This window comes from Cervus canadensis, chromosome 22 (genome assembly GCF_019320065.1).
Source record: "Cervus canadensis isolate Bull #8, Minnesota chromosome 22, ASM1932006v1, whole genome shotgun sequence".
Classification (NCBI taxonomy): Eukaryota; Metazoa; Chordata; class Mammalia; order Artiodactyla; family Cervidae; genus Cervus; species Cervus canadensis.
This window is the reverse complement of record NC_057407.1, coordinates 1,892,722-1,912,271: the sequence shown is the minus strand read 5'-3', so window position 1 is coordinate 1,912,271 and position 19,550 is coordinate 1,892,722. Positions and strand designations below refer to the sequence as shown.

The window sequence follows — 19,550 nt, the reverse complement described above, 5'->3', positions numbered from 1 at the left end:
GACCACTGTCCTGGTTTCAGTGAGCATCAGGGGTGAGGAAGCCCTCCCAGGAGCGGGGCCATTCCTGGTCCATCTCTGCCATCACCAGGGCCCTGTGTATTCCCGGAAGAGCTCAGGCGCTCCTACGTGGGCGAGACAAAGAGACAGGTGGCCCTGCACTTGGCCGGCTGTGTGAGTGTGGCCACGAGACTTCCCTTCTCTGTGCCGCCCTTGTCTGTGGAACCCGGATCATCGTTCCCAGCTTAAGTAAATGAACGAAGTGTCCACCTCTCACCTGTCATCTGCCTGTTCCTTCCAGCATCCACGGCCTACTCCCCACCTGGCCCCCGTATCCAGAGCCAGGAGCTGTCAGGGGGCACAGTCAGGCTCCCCCCACCGTGCCCCAGAAGCCCAGAGAGGGAAGTGCCTTGCCCAAGGTCACACAGCCCAGGGTAGCAGGGCGCTCGAGGCGACTGTCTCCTGACTCAACCACATCACGGGCCTCCTCCCCTCTGGACCGCTGCGGCCCGGGCCCAGCCTCCTGTCTCGCCGTTTCTGGCCACCAGGGCGCGCGCCCTAACCGGCCCGGCTGCGGCCGCCGTGCTCCCACGTGGTCGCGGGCTGCCCGCTGCCCACCCAAGGAAGGCCTCCTTAACCTGGGGTCAGGGCTTTCAGAACCGCCCTACACACCAGGCAGTGCGCCCTCCTCGGCTGCTTGTTCCCGGGGTACAAACCTCCTGGAGCGCCCTGCCCCTTGCAGGCCGCCTGCGCCGCTCCGTCCCCACGGCCTGTCCGTCTCCGAGGCCGGGCCGCCCCCCGACGCCCGCCCCCAGCAGTCCGTGGGTGCCCAGTCTGTGTTTGCTGTTGGGTAGGGGGCGCCGCCGGCAGGCCCGGACCCTCGTCCGCAAACCGCCCGGAGCGGGTTACACAGCCCTCCCCCCCAGCACGCTGCGCGACCCTGCGCCCGTGGCTGACGCTCTCTGGGCCTCGGTCTTCTCATCCGAGAACTGGGCGGCTGGGGGGAGGGGGTTGGGCATGACCGGCGGGGACCAAGGTCCTCCGTGGGAGGGGCCTGCGGCTGCGGCTCCGGGGTGTTTATCTGGGGGTCTCGGGGAGTCGGAGAGAAAGGCCGGGGTCACCCAGCGTCCCCCCACCCCGCCCCGCCGCGCCTGGGCTGTGCGAGACCCACTCCCCGCCCGGCCCCGCCAACTCCAACGGCCTCGACTGGCCGGGCTCGGGTGACGTCGGCGGCTGGGGCGGCACCCGGCCCCCGCCCCCCAACCGCTGCCGGGGAAACTGAGGCCGCGCACGCCAAGGTCACGGCGCGGAGGCCGGCCGGCCGGCGGCGCTCGGGCTGGGGCTCCGCGCTCCCGCCCGCGCTCCTGCGGCCGCGGGGACGGCGGGGACAGCGGGGACGACGCGGCGGCGCGCGCTCGTAGGCTGCGGGCGGCCCCGCGAGGTAGGAGGCGGGCCGGCGGGGGGCGCGCGCGGCGGCGGGCGGGGCCGGGGGCCGGGGGCCGGGGGTCCGCTGGGGCCGAGTCTGCAGCGACGCGCGAGCGGCGCCCTGGAGCCGGGCGGGGGCGGGGGGCGGCTGTGCGGAGCCGGGCCCGGGGGGAGGACCGAGGCCGCAGGCGTGGGGCCGTAGCGGGCCCGGGCTGGCCGCGGGGCTGGCGGGGATGGGGCCGGGGCGCCGGGCTTTCGGAACCGGGCTCTGCGGTGGCGCTCCCGGGGACGCAGGTGACGGAGCCTCACGGCTCTGCGGATTGCTCCTCCGAAGCCCCGTGGAAGGCGCGATCTGGGGGAGGGGGCTCAGGGCATTCGTCCCCGCGTCTGCACCGCTGGCTGCCTCGCCTGGGCTGGGAAACATGAACCCAGGCCCGGAGGGTCGCGGGGAGGAGATGTGGCCCCCTCCACGGCCTCCCTTCTCCCCACCCCCACCCCCTCCTCTGTGCGCCGCCTCTCCGCGGAGAAACCCGGCCTGGGATCCAGGGTCCGGAGCCTGCGGGCGGGGAGGTTGAGGCATCTCAGGAATTCGTTGGGAACCAGATGGACGCTCCAGGGCTGGGCTGGAGGCGCTGGCCCTGGATTCAGCCTGCCCCTGACCCTCTCGTGACCTTGGGCAGTCCCTCCTCCCCTGACCACGTGGGCGAGACGCTGGTCCCTAGCCTTGGGGGTCCTTCGGGTCAGACCCCCCCAAGCAGGCAAGGAGTCGGATTAAAGGACTGTGCTCGGGGGCTGGAACGGCCACAGCCCAGATGGGGCAGGAGAGAGCAGGGTGTCTGGGAAGTGACCATGCGCTGTTGTGGGTATCAGGACGCTCTGTCTCACCTGCCAGCCTGGGGGGGAGCCCTCGTGGACCGAGGGGCTGTGAGTGCGGGTAAAGCCCTCCCCTGCCCAGCTGGCTGCCCTGTGAGGGGGCAGGGCTGGTTGGCATGATGTGGTCAGGCTGTCCCCTTGTCCCCACAGTCATGGGGAAAATCCCCCCCAAGTGTCCGCCAGGCAGTTGCCACTTTTAAGTGGCTAAGCTCTGCACTGTCACAGCAGATGTGTTCCCGGAGCCAGCGGGGCGGGAGGATGACCGTGGGTGTCCCCTGCCCCGGCCCGGCCGGGAGCTTCAGCCGCGGGCGGGCGGTCTGCTTGCCTGGCCAGCTCCGTGTGCTCCGCTCTGAGCATGCGCCGCCGAGGGGTGGGGGGGGCCCTCGCCCCGCACTTCCGGGAGCCCCTGCTCTGGCTCTGCCTTGAGTCCCCAGAGGACGGTGTGCAAACCCGCGCTCTGGTCACCCTCCCCTGCCCCCGGCTTTCGGCCTGGCTGGTCACTTGGGCTGGCCCGGCGGCCAAGCCTCTGCAGCCGTGAGGGGCCAGAGAGCCCGTGTGCAGTGGGGTTTGAAATGAGGGAAGAGAAGCGGCCGGGGACCCCCCGGAGGCCGGAAAGGACAGGCCGGGAGGTGTCCGGGGCGCCCCGGCGCAGCCCCTGAGCATCAGTGCTGCAGGGAGCATGTGGGGGCCCGCCTCCCATCAGAGCTGGGGAAACTGAGGCCAGAGAGGGGCAGGGACATGCTCAAGGTCACACAGCACCCCGGGCCCCCAGCTCTCCAGCAGTCCGGCCATCCTGGGGGAGCTGCAGCCTGGGGGAGGCTTGGAGGACTCAAGGCATCCCCCCCAACCCCGGAGGTCCCCGCAGTGGAGGGAGGAGGATGGGGACTCTGGCTCTGCACGGTTCGCGAGCATTAAGTCATCTGAGTCTCGTGACTGGAGTCGCCACCCTTCCCCATGGTGCCTGCCCTTCCAGCCACTTCTCTGCCCACCCTACTCCTGCCAGCCCCACGACGACGATGATCTGAGTCAGGCCCCTGCCCCGCTGTGCAGATGGGTTGCCCAGGCCAAGGCAGCACTGGGACCCCCCGAGTCCTCCGCCGTCTTTCGACCCGTGTTCTGACTCGGGGTGCTGGCTCCTAAGCGCCCTGAGAAGAGCACAGTCATCCGTTGCTCTTGCAGGGAGCTCCCAGCACGGGGGTGTGCAGGCTGGAGCCGAACACTAACTGGTCAGGGAGGGTTGACCAGATGTCTCATCACCCCGCCCACCTCATCCATCATAAACAGGGGGTTGGGACTGGGCTTGCTTGCTCCTGTCAGATGTTTCTGACATGGGCAGGTTCCTGTAGAGGCCGGGGCTCCCACCTCCTATTGTTGCTCAGACCCGGTGTTCATGGCCACCATAAAGTGTAACTCAGACTCATGTCTAGGGGCAGCATCTTCCAGTGCCCACTGCCTGCCCACTGGAGGCAGCCTTCAGCCCGCCCATTCTGGTGCCTGCCAGGCCCACCCCACCGATGCCACCCGAAAACCTCTGCTGGCCTTCACTCATCCATGTCACCTCTGGGGCAGCGTCTGCCTGAGGTCTCTGTGTCTTCCTCCCCTGGGGTCCCATCGCCACTGAACTGGGGAGGGGGGCCTGACTTCAGGACCCCCACCGCCCCGCCCCACCCCCGCCACCCAGACTCCGCAGTCCGGCTTAGAGAGGCAGGGTGCGGGCCGCCAAGTTCTCAAAGAACTGAGTGCATGCGGCCTTCTGACCCAGCACAAGCGCGGTTCAAGCCCAGCAAACATCTTTTAGACCTCGTCACGGGGTCTCACTCATACGATCCCATTTCATCTGGGAAGCCACAGAGCCGTCTGCTCACGTGCCTGAAGGCTCTAGAAACGTAATATCAGAGCAAGGATGTCAGCCCCAAGGCCAGCGGCACCCACAGGAGATGCTGCCCCCTCTTGCCCACCGCAGGCTGGAGTCCCTTCTGTGACTCAGGCCCTCGCGCCGGCCAGCTTGGCAGTTTGCACACTCAGATGGCCTGGGGAGGCGCTCAGAGGGGCCCGACCCTGAGAATCCCCTCGGGCTCTGCAGACCGAGACTACAGTGTCTCAATGGGACCCTGTCGTTCCGCCTGCGAGTTTGGGCCTGGGCTACTGCAATCCTGCGGGACGACAGTCTCCTCCTCCCCAGACTCTGAATCCCCCGAGGGTGGGACAGTGGCCCAGGCACCGGCTGGTCCCCAGCGCCAGGGGCTAATGCGAGTCTTTGTTGTGCTCAACTGAGTTGGAGCCAAACAAGAAAAAAGGCAGTGAGTTCCCCTTGCTGGAGGTATGCACGCTGAGGTGGTCCAGAAGAGTCCTGTGTCTCGGGTGAGATGCCCTGGAGGGCCATTTTAGCTCCAGGACTCCCAGAGCCAATGACTTAAAAAAAAAAAAAATTATCTGAGGACTTAATGAAAGCTATCAGGATGGTAGTGTAGGTTTGGAAAAGCGCTCAGCGCCAGGCTGTTTTAATAAAGGCATTCGCCCCGGGGTGTTACGGCAACGCTTCATTATTCTGCTTCTCCAGATTCGGGACTAGGATCAGGTCTTGGACTTGGTCAGGAGGCCTAAGTGAAAGTGAAAGTGTTAGTCGCTCAGTCGTGTCCAACTCTTTATGACCCCGTGGGCTATAGCCCACCAGGCTCCTCTGTCCATGGGCTTTTCCAGGCAAGAATACTGGAGTGCGTAGCCATTCCCTTCTCCAGGGGAGCTTCCTGACCCAGGGGTTGAACCAAGGTCTCCCACACTGCAGGCAGATTCTTTACCATTGAATCACCAGGGAAGTCCATCCTAAAGGAAATCAGTCCTGAATATTCACTGGAAGGACAGATGCTAAAGCTGAAGCTCCAGTACTTTGGCCACCTGATGTGAAGAGCTGACTTATTGGAAAAGATCCTGATGCTGGGAAAGATTGAAGGCAGGAGAAGAGGGATGACAGAGGATGAGATGGTTGGATGGCATCACCGACACGATGGACATGAGTCTGAGCAGACTCCAGGAGTTGGTGAAGGACAGGGAAGCCTGGTGTGCTGCAGTCTGTGGGGTCACAAGGAGTCGGCCGTGACTTAGCAAGTGAACATCATCAAGGGGTCTAAGGACTAGGAGTGGGTTGCCATGCCCTTCTCCAGGGGATCTTCCCGACCCAGGGATGGAACCTGGGTCTCCTACATTGCGGGCAGATTCTTTACCGTCCGAGCCACGAGGGAAGCCCGTGCACGTAACCCTCTGAGCCTCAGGGTCCTCCGCTTTAAAGTGGGGGTGAGGACAGGGCCCCCCTCAAGGCAGTTATGAAGGTAATTCTGGAAACTGTGTCCATGTCATGCAGCTAGTTTCCGTTTTCTCCTCTGGGGATATTGAAAAGCTACTGGGTATTTCTAAGGCCTCAGAGTCCCAGTAGAAACACCAGCTCCATTGATTTTCTCATTCAACAAATGTTTCCGGAGCACCTCCAGACAAAACGCCCTGCCCTCTGGGAGCTTTGATTCCAGCGGCAGGAGACCCACAACAAATGAGGAAACAAACCAAGAAGAGCGTTTCAGCCGGTGCTGAGGGCTAAGAAGAACGCGTCTACCCTGGTCAGTGTTGGGGGGGTTTGCCGTGGAAGAGCCTGTCCAGCAGGGAGAGGAGGGAGCCCCCTTCACCCCGCCTGGGCTCTGGGAGGCTGAGACTGCAGTCCTGGCCCTGCCGGCTTCCCACTTGCTGTGCAGACTTGGGCCGGTTCCTTGCTGTCTCTGATCCCCGGCCCTGGTCTGAAGTGAGATAGCAGATTAGCCCCTCTCCAGCTCAGGTGCCCTGTGTGGCCGGGGGGGTCTGTCGTGCCTGGGACGCTGCTGTCACAGCGGGGGTCCCTGCCTGTCCCGTGTCCCACAGCACACAGGGGCTCCATCTCAAACCGTCTTGCGGAAAGGTGGAAAGACAGGCCCAGGAGCAGCACCCCGGCCCAGAGACGCAGGGCAGCCGAAGCCCCCGCCCCACTCCCGAGGGCTCTCCCTGCAACCGTGGCCCCTCAGAGCCCGCACCATGCTGACTTCTGTGCTAATGCCGTCTTGCGCTCTGTCTTCCCGCCTGTCTGAGCAACTCTGTACAACGTGGCCTTGTTCCTATTCTGAGCTGTCTCTGCATAGGCCTTCCCAGGTGGCGCTAGAGGTCAAGAACCCGCCTGGCAATGCAGGAGAGGTAAGAGACCCGCGTTCCATCCCTGGATCAAAAAGATCCCCTGGAGGAGAGCATGCCACCCGCTCCAGTATTCTTGTCGAGCATCCCACGGTCAGAGGAGTTGGTGGGCGACCGTCCATGGGGGTCACAAAGAGGGGGACACGCCTGAAGAGACGCAGCCCGCGGCACGGACGGAGATTTAGGCCAGGGAGGCTTGTTTGGGCCTGGCTCCTTCTCAGAGTCACGAGGAGCTGTCCCTCGGCCTTTTCACGGCTGTGTAGTATTCTGCTGCGCCGCCAGCCACACTGACGTTTCCAGCCTGTGTCTTCAGTTCGGGGCTGTGTTCTTGAACACCCCCCCACCCCGCCCAGGGCGCGGTCGGCCTCCTCTCTGCTGTTGATCTTGAACCGGGCCAGGTGGTAGGCGCTGTTCCACATCGTCCCCGAGCTGACCGGCCGGTGGTCCTTCCCTCCCGTCGCCCCCTCACCACCCACAACCCCTGATGTCAGTCTTGGCCATTTTCGCTCAGCGGGCTGGTGTGGAACGGTTCTCTGCGTCTTCCTGACTGCCGCTGGGGTTGAGCCGTCTTCATGTGCGTATTGGCTGTTTGGCTCTCCTCGGTGACGGGACTGTTGAAGCCTCCTGCCCGCCTTGGGCTGTCTTGGTTTTTCTGTTCTTGTTGATTTTGAGGATTCCTTAGGTGTTCCAGATTCCAGTCCTTCGTCAGTTATATATGTTGTAAATATCTTGCATTTTTCACTCTTCTGGAATCTTGGAATGAACGTCTCCGTTTCGGAGGTCTTACTTTGATCTTTCACTTCATTTGTGTGAGTGTGTTTTAAGAATCCTTTCCTACCCTGCAGTCATGAATTTGCCTTTTGCGTTAGATCTGTAATTGGTGTTGGGAAATGGCGTGAGATGAGGGTTCCATTTCACACACATGCACACGCGTGCACGCACACGCACACATGCTTGCACACCGCGTTTCCCCGCCTGCCCAGCACTGTTTGGTGACACGTGCGTCCCTTCCCTACCTGCTCCGCCAGTCCCCTGCTCCTGCACGCAGGCCTTCCGCCGAGCCGCGGCAGGGACAGCCCCCAGGCCGGCCGGACGGCCCTCCCCCGCTGCCCCGCCGCTCCTGCCGAACAGGTCTGCCGGCCGTCACGTGTCCGCTGGCGCTGAGTCGGGCTCTGGCGGATTAAGCAGGGGCTCAGGGCTTATGACCCGCGCCGGCCGCTGCTCGGGCCCGGGGCGGGCGGACGGAGCTCAGCTCTGGGGGCCGCAGAGGAGACCCCCAGGAGTCAGCGAGGCTGTGCGGAGGAGGCGGGAGGCCCCCAGCCCCGGCACTGGAGCGAGGTGAGAGCAGGTGGGGCGGCCCGGCGGTGTCTCTCCCGCCTGGCTCTGGGAACCTCTGTCTGGAAAACTAAATGTCGCCCCCCGCCATCCTTACCTTTCCATCTGGGTCTGCGGAGGGCGGGGGGGGGGCAAACCAGAGCCAGGGGGTGGGGGGGAGCCGACAGAAAGACCTGCCAGGGTTCAGGCCACTGTGCGGGATCACCTGAACACACACAAACACACACACACACACACAGACACACACACACCCAGGCACACACACACACAGACACACACACACCCAGGCACACACACACACACAGAGACACACACACACACACACACCCAGACACACACCCAGGCACACACACATAGACACCCACACCCAGACACACCCAGACACACACACACACAGACACACATACCCAGACACCCACACACACACCCCTAGACACACACCCAGACACACACCCAGACACCCACACCCAGACACAGACACACATACCCAGACACCCACACCCACACCCAGACACACACACCCAGACACACACACACACACACACAGACACCTACCCACTGGCTCCCGTGAACACGCCACACACACAAACACAGACACCCCCACACACACACAGACACACAGACACACACACACACACACAGACACAGACACACACACACAGACCCCCACAGACACAGACACACACACACAGACACACACACACACACACAGACACACACACACACAGACACCCCCCCACACACACAGACACCCACAGACACAGACACACACACCCCCACACACACACAGACACACAGACACCCACACACAGACACACACACACAGACACCCCCACACACACAGACACACACAAACACAGACACACACACACACACACAGATACACCCCACACACACACACAGACACACACATAGACACACACACCCACACACACACACACACAGACTCCTGCCCACTGGCTCCCGAGGAACTCTGTGTCCTCTTCAGTGATGAGGGCTTGCCCTCTAGATGGGGGCAGGGGTGGCGGTCACTGCTGACCTCCAGTCCGCCCTCCAGATCCCAGTGTCTTTCCCCTTGCAATGGCCAGGACCTTCCTGCTCCTGGAGCTGTCCGAGCAGGGGAGAGGGGAGAAGTGGGTGTGTGCTGAGCACTATCTACGGACCAGGACCCTCCCCTTGGATGATCTTTACTCCTTTCCTGCAAGGTTGGGGGAATTCGCCCATTTAGCAGATGAGGAAACTGAGGCTCGGCGAAGGGCTGTGGTCCAGCTGGGGCTGGGCTGGGAGGACAGCCCCCAGCACCTCGGCAGCCTGCCTACGTGAGCCCAGAGTCGCAGACTCTGCCCACCGCCTGCCAAGACCCAGCCCCTGGGGCCTCTGACAGCTCTGGGTGGCTGGGGGCGGGGGCGTTGGCCTGGGAGCAGAGCTGACTTGGGCTCGGCCCTTGCCTGTGCCTTGGGGGAGGTGGGGGGTGGGGGGTGGCAGTAACAGGCCCCACCCCTCCAGGTCGCTCTGAAATGTGCTGTGACTGAAAGGGCTTGCACACAGGGCCGCTCCCAGCAGGCCCTGCGGCTTCGCTTTCGTTCCCACAGGGAAGGTCAGTACCTGGGTTCACTGCGCCCCCTGAAGTCCTGGGCTCCTTCCCCTTCTTCTCGTCCCGGGCTTTATTTACGTTTATCCTCTGCGTTTCCTGTTTGCTTAGGAAACACAGGCATGTGGTCCAGTCGTTCGGCCTTCTGAGAGGGTATGATGCGGACATGTGCCCCCTCCCCTCCCCAGAGCGAACCCGGTGGGCGTTCAGAGGTGTGATGGTCAGCAGGGTTCCTGCGTGTGTGTGTGCCCCTCCGCCGTATTTTAAAGGGAACCCGGCCTGGGCTCTGCCCCAGCCTGCGACTGCCCTCTGGGCCTTTCTCCACCCGCTGGGTTAGAGCCTCCCTCCAGCAGCCGCGCGTTTGTGGGTGCTGGCACCGGTTCCTCCTCGTCAGCAGGACTGAGGGAGGCTGCAGCCTGGCACAGGGCAAACAGGGGGGCTGCTGAGCTGCAAAGAACGGTCCCTCTGTGCCCTGAGAAGGCCCCGGTCGGGGCCCAGCTCCCCCTCCGGCCCACCCCGGCGGCACTGGGTCTGGAGCTCGGGTGGAGCCTGGGGAGCTGGCTGAGGCCCCACCGGCTGCCAGCTGTCCACCGGGTGACCTTGAGCCTCCTCTGCACTCCTGACTCCATGCAGAAGCCCAGGGCGCCGGGTGGCCCCAGCAAGGGGACCGAGGGTCTGTCTCCTCAGGGACCCCAACACGCCACCCCTCACCCGTCCCTGCCGGGCAGAAACCCATGATGTGGGCCGGAGTTTCCACTCTGCCTCTTACACTTTGACGGTGCTCCAGAGGCAGCCCAAGTTCCAATGACATGTTCCCTGTGGGCCTTGTGACTCCTGGACCTGCCGGCATCTTATCTCTGTTGTGGAAATCTCCCAGAGGGCTGTGGGCAGGGCTTTATCTCTCCCAGCCTCAGAAACGAAGGCAGCAGGCGGCACCGATGGCAGCATACCCCGTGTGTGACTACACGGCCTCATCAGAAGAGCTCCCTGCCCCCTTGAAGGAAGAGCGGGACTCACTGTTGGTGTCGGGGGGTGGCAGGGCCTAGGGGTCACAGTCACCCCGTGTGGCCGAGGTCCAGGCGCGGCCAGTGTGCAGTTGTTCAGGTTGTGCACTGCACAAGAGCAGCTGGCAAAGCAAGAATGCACTGCTGCCAAGCTGCAAGCTGGTGAGACGCTGTGTCCACCAGAAGAGGGCGCCTTTTCTGAGTTCACACACAGACCCGGCACACTTCCTGGTGAAGGAGAGGTGCCTGGTGAGGTGTCTCCTCTCCTCTGAGATGGGCTTCCTCTGCTCAGTTCTCTAGAATCTCCCTCCAGGACTCTGCTGGTAACCAGGGGAGAGGCACCTCCCAACACGCTCCTGCATCGGTGGGAGCAGCTTGAGTAGACCCAGCCCAGTGAATCTTCAGAGGGAACGGGGCCATGGCTCAGGGCAGACCTGGGTCCGCATCTCAGCTCTGGCTGCTCCTGGGCAGAACTCCTCAGCCAAGCCCTCCACTTTAGCATCTATTAATATCACCTGGTCTCGCAGTGGTAAAGAATCCACCTGCCAAGCAGGAAACATGGGTTCAATCCCTGGTCCGGGAAGATCTCCTGGAGGAGGAAATAGCAACCCACTCCAGTGTTCTTGTCTGGGAAATCCCCATGGACAGAGGAGCCTGGCAGACTACAGTCCATGGGGTCGCAAAGAGTCGGACACAACTGAATAACTAACAACAACAATAATATCCCCCCAAACTCAAGTACGAAGGACCCTCACGTCTGAGCCCAGCCCCTTGAGCAGGACCTCTTTATTTGTGAAGGCACATCTCCGAGGACAGAGATGCACATGAACTAGAGGCACTCATCTCATCCACAAGATTTTCTCCAGAAACTCTCTAGTACATGCCAGGCTGGAGATAAACACTGAGACCCACAGACATGACTTTTGTCCTCTTGGAGCTGAGTCATGAAGCTGGAGTCAGGAACATGTAGGTGAAAGAGAGAGACGTGGGCAGCAGGCAGCAGGAATGGCATGTGCAAAGGCCCAGGGGCAGGGGCCAGCTTATTGGAGCCGAGTGAGAGTCGGTATCACTTCAGTCGGTCTGGCTCTTTGCAACCCTCTGGTCCATAGTCCTTCAGGCTCCTCTGCCCATGGGATTCTCCAGGCAAGAATACTCGAGTGGGCTGCCGTGCCCCACTCCAGGGGATCTTCCCGACCCAGGGATCGAACCCTCGTCTCTCACGCCTCCTGCTCGCAGGCGGGTTCTTGACCACTAGCGCCACCTGGGGTGGATGAGTGGGAGGGGCGAGGCAGGCGGAAGCCAAAACTACAGGGGTTTATGGGCATGGTGAAGAGTTCGGTGCCAATTTCTCTCTTTCTCTCTTTCTAAAGATGTTGATTTATTCATGTAGCCGCACCGGGTCTTAGTCATGGCAGGCAGGGGTCTTCGATCTTCACTGCGGCAAGTGGGATCCTTAGTTGTGTCAGGTGGGGTCTAGCTCCCTGACCAGGGGATTGAACCCCGGCCCCTGCATTGGGAACACAGAGTCCTAACCACTGGGTCACCAGGAAAGTCCCTGGTGCTTATTTCTTGAGCAGCGAGGAGCCAGGGTTAGCCTCCTTAGATCAGTGACTCAGATTAAACGTCAGTGACGTTGGGTTTGAGTCCGGGCTCTGCTTCCTGACCCAGCCGCCCCCCTGCCCCGCTGTGTGACGGCGAGGAGGTTGTGTTAGGTGGTGCAGGAAGGAGGTCTGGAGGGGAAGCTTAGGGGGGTGTCCAGAGGTTGGCACAGCCGCCCCTGAGGGCACCACGCTGCGCAGTCAGCTTGGGGCTGGAGGGCCAGACTGCAGTTCTCCAGCGGGACGGCAGGGGGCGCTGGCCCCTCGGCGGTGGCGGGTGGGCTGGCCCCGCGGGACCCCGCGCCGGACCGGTGGGGTCCGGCCGGCACTGGTCAGGCCAGGGTGGGGCCGCGCCTCCCTCCGCCCTCCCGAGCACCCCAAGTGGCGCCCGGACCGCGGGTTCAGGGGCTCCCGCGCGCAGTTGCCGGCTCTCCGTCTTTCATCCCTCCGGGACCATCCATCAGCTGTGACCTGAGCTGACGTTTCAAGCCGATCTAAATTTGCCACCCAGCCCGACCAGGGGATAGCTGGGCGAAACCACCCCCTGCAGGGGAGCGCTGGGGTCCAGACCTCCGCTCCCCCGCCTGAGCCGGTGTGGCGCGGATGACCAGACGCCCCCTGGCGGGGCGGGCGGCACCGGCACTCTCTGAGTGCCCAGGGGCCGTTGGTCCAGCCAGGCCGGGGCACCCAGGAGGCCTGCGGGGTCTGGCGTGCCTCCCCCGCCCCCCACCCCGGGGTCCGGGCTGGAAGCAAGGGGAGCCGGTGTGTGTTCAGTGAAGACGTGTCCTTCCTACCGGGCGCTGCGTCCCAGAGCGGGATCGCTCACACTTGGGCCATCACTGTCTGTACTTGGGTGCCCACGGGCAGGGCCGAGCCCCGGGAGAGGACCCCTGGGAGCCCCCAGGACGGGGCACCGCGGGAGGGGAAGCAGTCGTCCTGGGAGAGGTCCCCGCGCTGCGCTGCGTGTGGTCACCCTTCACCAGGGTAATTACTGCAGACCTGGCTGAAAGGGAACAAATTGCTGTGCGCTTGTAATTACAAATTGCGTTTCTGACACTCCAGGGGTTTCCAAACCTTGATATCTGTGCTGTTTACACATACATTACAGTCGTTTATGGAAATTACCAGCGAGGCCAGAGCTGTCAGTGGGTCGTGCTTCCTAAGAGATGCTCGCGGTGGCTGTGCTCTGGGAGTCCCCCGGGACGCAGGCTGAGCCTCCAGCCGCTACTCCTCTGTCCTGGGCTCAGGTTCTGTCTGCAGCCCGAGACTTTTCACACGTGGACCCCCGGCTGGAATCCCGGCTCTGCGCTGACAAGCTCGGGGGCCACCAGCCACGAAGCCCTCCGCGTTCCGGTATTCTCACGTGAACTAAGTAACGGGACTCGATAACCCGCTCTTGAGAGACCGCGGCGTCCGGCGGCAGGCCCTTGCAGTGCCCAAGGCGCTCCCTGGGGCCTGTTGTCCTCTGTTCAGGATGCGGGGAGGCCCACATCCCCGGAGGAGGGGACCACGCCCTGGAACCCCGCCTCCGGTCCCCCTGGCAACCAGGGAGCCCTCCCCCCGCCTGCGGGGGTTGTGACCTCATGTCAGCTTTATTTCTTGCTGCAGAGAGTATATTCTCAGACTCCTGGGTTTCTGTTAGTGTGAGACGCAGGCCACAGGTGGGCGTGGGACGATTCTAGGTGAGCCACGGATGCTACATTCGGTGATGTGGAACTGTCAGATGTACCCCACTCCCCTGGGAGAAAGCTGTTCCCCTCCAGGCTCTTTCAGCCCCTCCAATTAGATTACAGATAACACTTTACACTGAATGTCTCATTCATGCCTCTTTATCACTCCAAAAAGGCTTAACTATAGGTCCTTCTTTTATAGGAAGTAATATATTTTCTAGGAACTAGTATATAAAAAGGCTGCAAGAAAGACAGTAAGCACCGCCCCGCCAGCCCCCAGAGGTAATCATCATCCAGAGATATGTCTACCAAAGTGTGTGTGTGTGTGTCTGTGTGTGTGTGTTTTCCCCTTCCTTGTAATATATCTTGTATCTCATTCCGTGTCTCAATACAGCAAGCATCCTTCTGTTTTATGGCTGCCGTCTGTAACATGCATTTTCTATACTTTTAATCTCTGTTTTAAACAAAGACAGAACAAGCCTCAAGCACAGGCCTTCTGCTGATAACAAGCTCTGAGCAGGGTTTTATAACAGTGTTTGGTTTGGGTGATTTACTTTTATGACAAAATTCAATGTATGCTCAGCACGAATGACTTTTCACTGATGGAGCAGATATAATGTGTGTTGATATACAGAATACTATTAAGTAATTGGCACACAGGTGCCGTGTGGTCGCTTGGAAAACTAACCTGGGGATAAATCCAGGCCACTTCTGCCGGCTCCCCCGCCCCTGCAACACCCTCCTATAAAATGAAGCCCCTGCCCTATCCTCCAGCCTCATTCCTCACAGCTCACCCATCCCCACACATCAAGCCCCCATATAGGCTATTTCTGTACCCGGAGTGCCCTGCAGTGAGGTCCCATTCGTGCCGCAGATCCCAACCCAGGCCTCACCTCCTCCAGGAAGCCCTCCCTGATGGCCGTCCCCCCACCCACAGTTGTTCCCGCCCCTGTGCCAGGTCAATCACATGATTGCGCTGATCGCCCACCTTAGTTCCCTGGAGCAGCGCAGGGATCCTCAGACTCCTGCAAACGCCAGAATCACTGCAGGGTGAGAACGCGCGTCGCTCGGAATTCCCCGCTGGGGCTGCGGCGGCCGCTGCTGCTGGAACCACACTCCTGAGCCTCTCACTGGTGGAGGGCAAGTCGCGGGCTGAGTGTCGGCATCCCTGGGTTCTCAGCTCAGCGCCGTCATTAGCAGGCTGTGTGTCTTTGCACATATTACTTATCTTCTCTGGGCTTTGGGGCCTCCGTGAGAAACTGAGATGTGAGCCCGCCTTGTCAGGCGAGTATCGAGACCGTGTGAATACATGTGTGGAAACTGGGCTGGTGCCAACCAGTGTGGGTTGCCTCCAGCCCCCTGCCACCCAGCTTCCCGAGGCAGGGCCCGCGTCTGTTGTGTCTCAGATCCTCTGCGGCGCCCAGCCTGTGCCGGGTCAAGCTGGATGAAGTCTTCCTCCTGCTGGGGCCAGTGAAAGTGCAAGTCGCTCAGTTGTTTCCAACTCTTTGCGACCCCACGGACTATACAGCCCATGGAATGCTCCAGGCCAGAATACCGCAGTGGGTAGCCATTCCCTTCTCCAGGGAATCTTCCCAATCCAGGGATCGAACCCAGGCCTCCCACATTGCAGGCGGATTCTTTACTGGCTGAGCCACAAGGGAAGCCCAAGGACCAGGGAAGGGCTTGGTTAAATCAATAACGTAAAGCAGATCGCAGAGGGGAATGTTTAACCCACTTAAGAGAAGCTGTCATTTTAGGAGCACTTAGCAGCGTCCGTTCACTAACCAGGCATTAGAGCACTTGCTGTTGTAAAAAGTGAACGCATCTATTCATTAAAGCAGAGGGCCGCTGGGGCTCGCTTGGCTGGCCCTTGGTGGCCGTGTGGATGCAACAGATAGGAATCCGTGCTGCCAGCAGGGTGGTCCACGCAGGGCAAGGCCTCACTACCCCCTCTCTACCGGCTGCATGCAGGTGGCCTCCAGTGAAGCGCAGCTACTGGGAAAGAAACCCACAGACGTCGAGAACAGTTGTTCATTTTGCCCCCGGGGGTTCCTCTTTTTAGAGATGCTTTAGCTCACAGGTTCCTTAAGTACTGGGCACCCTGGTTATGCGAATCAGTTTTTCTGAAGATCATTTTCATGAGAAGAGGGGCGTTGGCTCAGATCAAATAGGACCAGATGGGGAGCAGGGAGGGGACTGGCCTCGTGGCTGGCCCTGAACCAGACTGAACCTGGTTCAACATGATCCTTTAGCCCATCACAGATTTATTGAGCACCTACTATCCACCAGGCACCTTCCGGATGCTGGGGACACCCTGGTGATGCGTCATTCCTGTGGAGGAGGGACAGTAAACCAGGGAGCAAGTAATTGAGCCAGATAACCAGGCGGAGATGGACTTTAAGGGGGATTAGACCAGATGGAAGGGCTTCCCCAGTGGCTCAGCCGTAAGAAGTCTGCCTGCAATGCAGGAGTCATAGGTGCTGGGGGTTCGATCCCTGGGTCGGGAAGATCCCCTGGAGGAGGGCATGGCAACCCACTCCAGTATTCTTGCCTGGAGAATCCCATGGACAGAAGAGCCTGGCGGGCTACAGTTCAGAGGGTTATAAAGAGTCGGACACGACTGAAGTGACTTAGCACGCATGCACACAGGCAGGATGGGGAGAATGAGGCTGGGCTTGATCTGGGGGCGGCCTGGGCTGTTCTCAGGCACAGAGTGGGCTCAGACCAGTCCTGGACAGACCGGAGCGTTTCCTAGAGCTTGTCCCCAGGGGAGGGACTTGGTGCAAGTGTCATGGGTCACGCCCCCTGCTCCCGAGGATCTGCTGTCCTTGTGCCGCCAGCCAGGAGGAGAGGGCTGAGCGTGACGGGCTGCGGTGGGGACACCGGTGATCATGTCCTGGGGCTGGCGGGGCACCTGGCGGGGAGAGGGAGGCGAGCAGTGTCATTCTGGTGCCGAGAGGCGTCAGGGAAGAGCCGTCACTGGTGAAGGCAGTTCAGCTTCTTGCTTCTAATTCTCTCCCTGGTCTTGTCAGGCCCCTTGAATCTGCAAGAAATCCGGCAAATGGCCATTTCCCATCCACTTGAACAGACTCCAAAGTCAAGTGGCTGCAGCACTTGGTAGCCATAGGCCTTTTGCCCTGGAGACCCTATCTCCAGGGCTTCAGGACAGGCCGTCCGCATAGCCTGGCTGGATTCAGCAGAGGGATGGGGCGGGGGTTGTTCCCCCAGGAGCGGCCAGTCTGGGGAGGGATGCAGTGAGCGTGTTCTCATCTGTGGCCACCACCCCCATCTTCCTGTACTTCTGCAACAAACCAACATCTGCTGTGCCAGGGGGGTGGTGGGGGAGGCAAGTGCTCCAGGGACCCAGGCTGGGAGGGCTTCTTGGAGGAAGTGATGGTTGCTGGCTGTTTTGTCCACTTCGTCAGTCACCGAGCATCACTGGGCATCACTCGGTCACTCCGTGGAGTGGCCCTATCCTGGTGTGGGGTTTCCGCTTCCTTGCCCCTGGGTCTCAGCCATGTGGTTCTGTTGTCTGTAGCCCCCTCGAGGCTTGTTCCCAGGCCCTTAGAGGGTTATTCATCCATTTGTCACCTGCTGGCATAATAACAACTGCATCCAACGTTTATTGTGCATTTAAGCGCTCCGTATACCTCCAACCATGACGGTTCCCTCCGTCTGGGGCTTCCTTTCCCAGAGCACTGGGAAGGAGGCGCTAAGGAAAAGATGCCCAGTTCATGGCTGTACCCACACTGACCTGGGGACTCAGGTTCCTCATCTGAACAATGGGCAGCAGCACCCAGTCACCATGGACCCTTCTGGCTCTCAAGTTCCAGGGTGTGCTCACATTGAGGCCGCTTTCATCTCACCATCGTGGTCTGGTCTTGGCCAACCCAAGTCCCAGTGAGTTTTTTGTGATTGGGCTTAAAATTCCTCTGGTGCGGTGACAGGTGTCTGAAACCAGGCCAGATATGTGCAGCAATGGCCACATCTGAGCCCCATCACCGGGAAAATGATGGAGAGCCGCTTGAGGCTTGCAAGCCATAATAAGTCTCTTTCAACTTTGCTGTGGCACAAAAGTACCCATAGACAGTACAGAATTGAGTGAGTGTGACTGCGTTCCAATAAAACTTTATTTAAAAAAGCAGACAGGGGGCCAGAGTTGCCTCCCAGGCCTAATTTGCCCTTGATCTATTCAGCTGAGCACCTCGGTGTTCCAGGCCCATAGTAGGCACAGGGAATGCTATAGAGAAGGATGCAGGCCCAGCTCTGCCCGGCAAGGACAGCACAGCTCTCGGCTGTGATGGGAGAGCAGGGGCAGGGGAACGGACAGCATGAAAGGGGAGTTTCTGACTTTGATGGCGGGCGGGTCTGGGTGAGTTTCTGGGGGAAGTCGTATCAAAAGCTGAAACCCAAATCCTAGCTGTGAGCCAGCACCGTGGAGGGTGTTGCTGGAAGGGTGATGAGGGCTGGAGATTGGAGCCAGACCAGGCATCGCAGGAGGAGGTCTGTGGGAGAGGGATGGCGAAGGCCAGCCTCTGGGGTGTGGGTGCCGCTGGTCTGCTCAAAGGAGAGCAGGAAGGCTGTGGGAGACGGGGAGGGGGGTGAAGTCAAGTTGTGGGTGGGCATGTGAAATGGGCCCAGGCAAGTAGATCAGGACTGAAGCTCAGGACGATACAGAGAAACGAAACATTTTCATTCCTTTCTTGCCTTGTAGGTGGGCTCCTACTCACCCCTCAAGGCCCAGCCTAAATGTCCCTTCATCTTTGAAGCCTCTTGTGGGGCTGAGTGACAGGCTGCTTTCTCCAGACTGTCATAACATCATACACAGGGCAGTGTCTTCCCAACTGTGCCTCCAAGCACAGGCATGGAGTAAGCACTAATGTGTGTTTGCTAAATTAAACGAAAGGGCAAGGTGAGTTAATTAGCCAGGGGAGAGGTGGGTGATGAGCCTCCCTTTACAGTTGAGGAAACAGGGGCTCAGAAGCCTAAACACTTTGCCCAGATGGCACATGTAAGATTCCTTGCCCAGTCTGGTCACTTCCACTCTGCAGAAAAATTGGCTTTCTCCACCTCTTCAGGCTGAAACTTTTCTCACTCGCCTCATGATTCCTTGAATTATTAATCTATGAGGCAGTTGACAGAGAGCAGAAGCAAAAGGCACACTCTGCAGGAAGAGAAAACAAGAGAATGAAGAGGCGTCTGGTTTCCCGGGACTCCATCCTCTGTAGTCCAAGTGCTAACAGGGAAATTCAATGCCCTTTCTCCAAATCCCAGCCGGAACTCTGTCGCCAAGTCTGTCCTGGCCAGCGACGAGGCGCTGGGCCTGGAGAAGCGCCTGGAATCCTTGGAGAATCTGGGTTGTGAGCCACGTCTGGAGCGCTCCACAGCTGAGGGGAACTCTCTTGGCCCCATTTATTACAGACTATTTTTAGAGGGCAGGTCAGGCTGGGGTGGGAGTTCTCCACCCACCTCCCCAACTGGACTATTTCAACCCTACCAACTGTGTCCCTGCCCATCTCGCCACCCCCAACCAGGCTGCTGGGAAGGTCTTCTTCCAGAGCCCTGGCTGGCGGGGCTCCTGTTGTTCTTGATCCCAGCCATCCTAGTGGTGGTCGGTGCACAGGCTCAGTGGCTGCAGCTTGCAGGCTTTAGAGCGCAGGCTCAGTAGCTGTGGTGCCCGGGCTTGGTTGCCACGAGGCATGTGAACTCTTCCTGGACCAGGGACTGAACCTGTGTCTCCTGTATTGGCAGGCGGATTCTTATACACTGCACCACCAGGGAAGTCCCCTGCGCCCATTTTTTTAATCGGGTTATTTGCCATTTTACTGTTGAGTTGTAAGCATCCTTTATC

At 60.5% G+C, this 19,550-nt stretch overlaps 1 protein-coding gene across 4 annotated transcripts in view; it reads left to right on the top strand.

Moving 5' to 3' along the window:
• IQSEC1 (IQ motif and Sec7 domain ArfGEF 1) overlaps positions 1-19,550 on the top strand; it is a 141,576-nt gene that overhangs the window by 65,909 nt on the left and 56,117 nt on the right. Inside the window, exon 1 of one of the 4 annotated variants that reach the window (XM_043443449.1) lies at positions 1,320-1,438. The exons of the other annotated variants lie outside the window; for them this stretch is intronic. The gene's annotated coding sequence lies outside the window, so the exon portion shown is untranslated. Of the gene's footprint in view, positions 1-1,319; positions 1,439-19,550 lie in introns of those variants that run through there. 4 annotated transcript variants of the gene reach the window in all.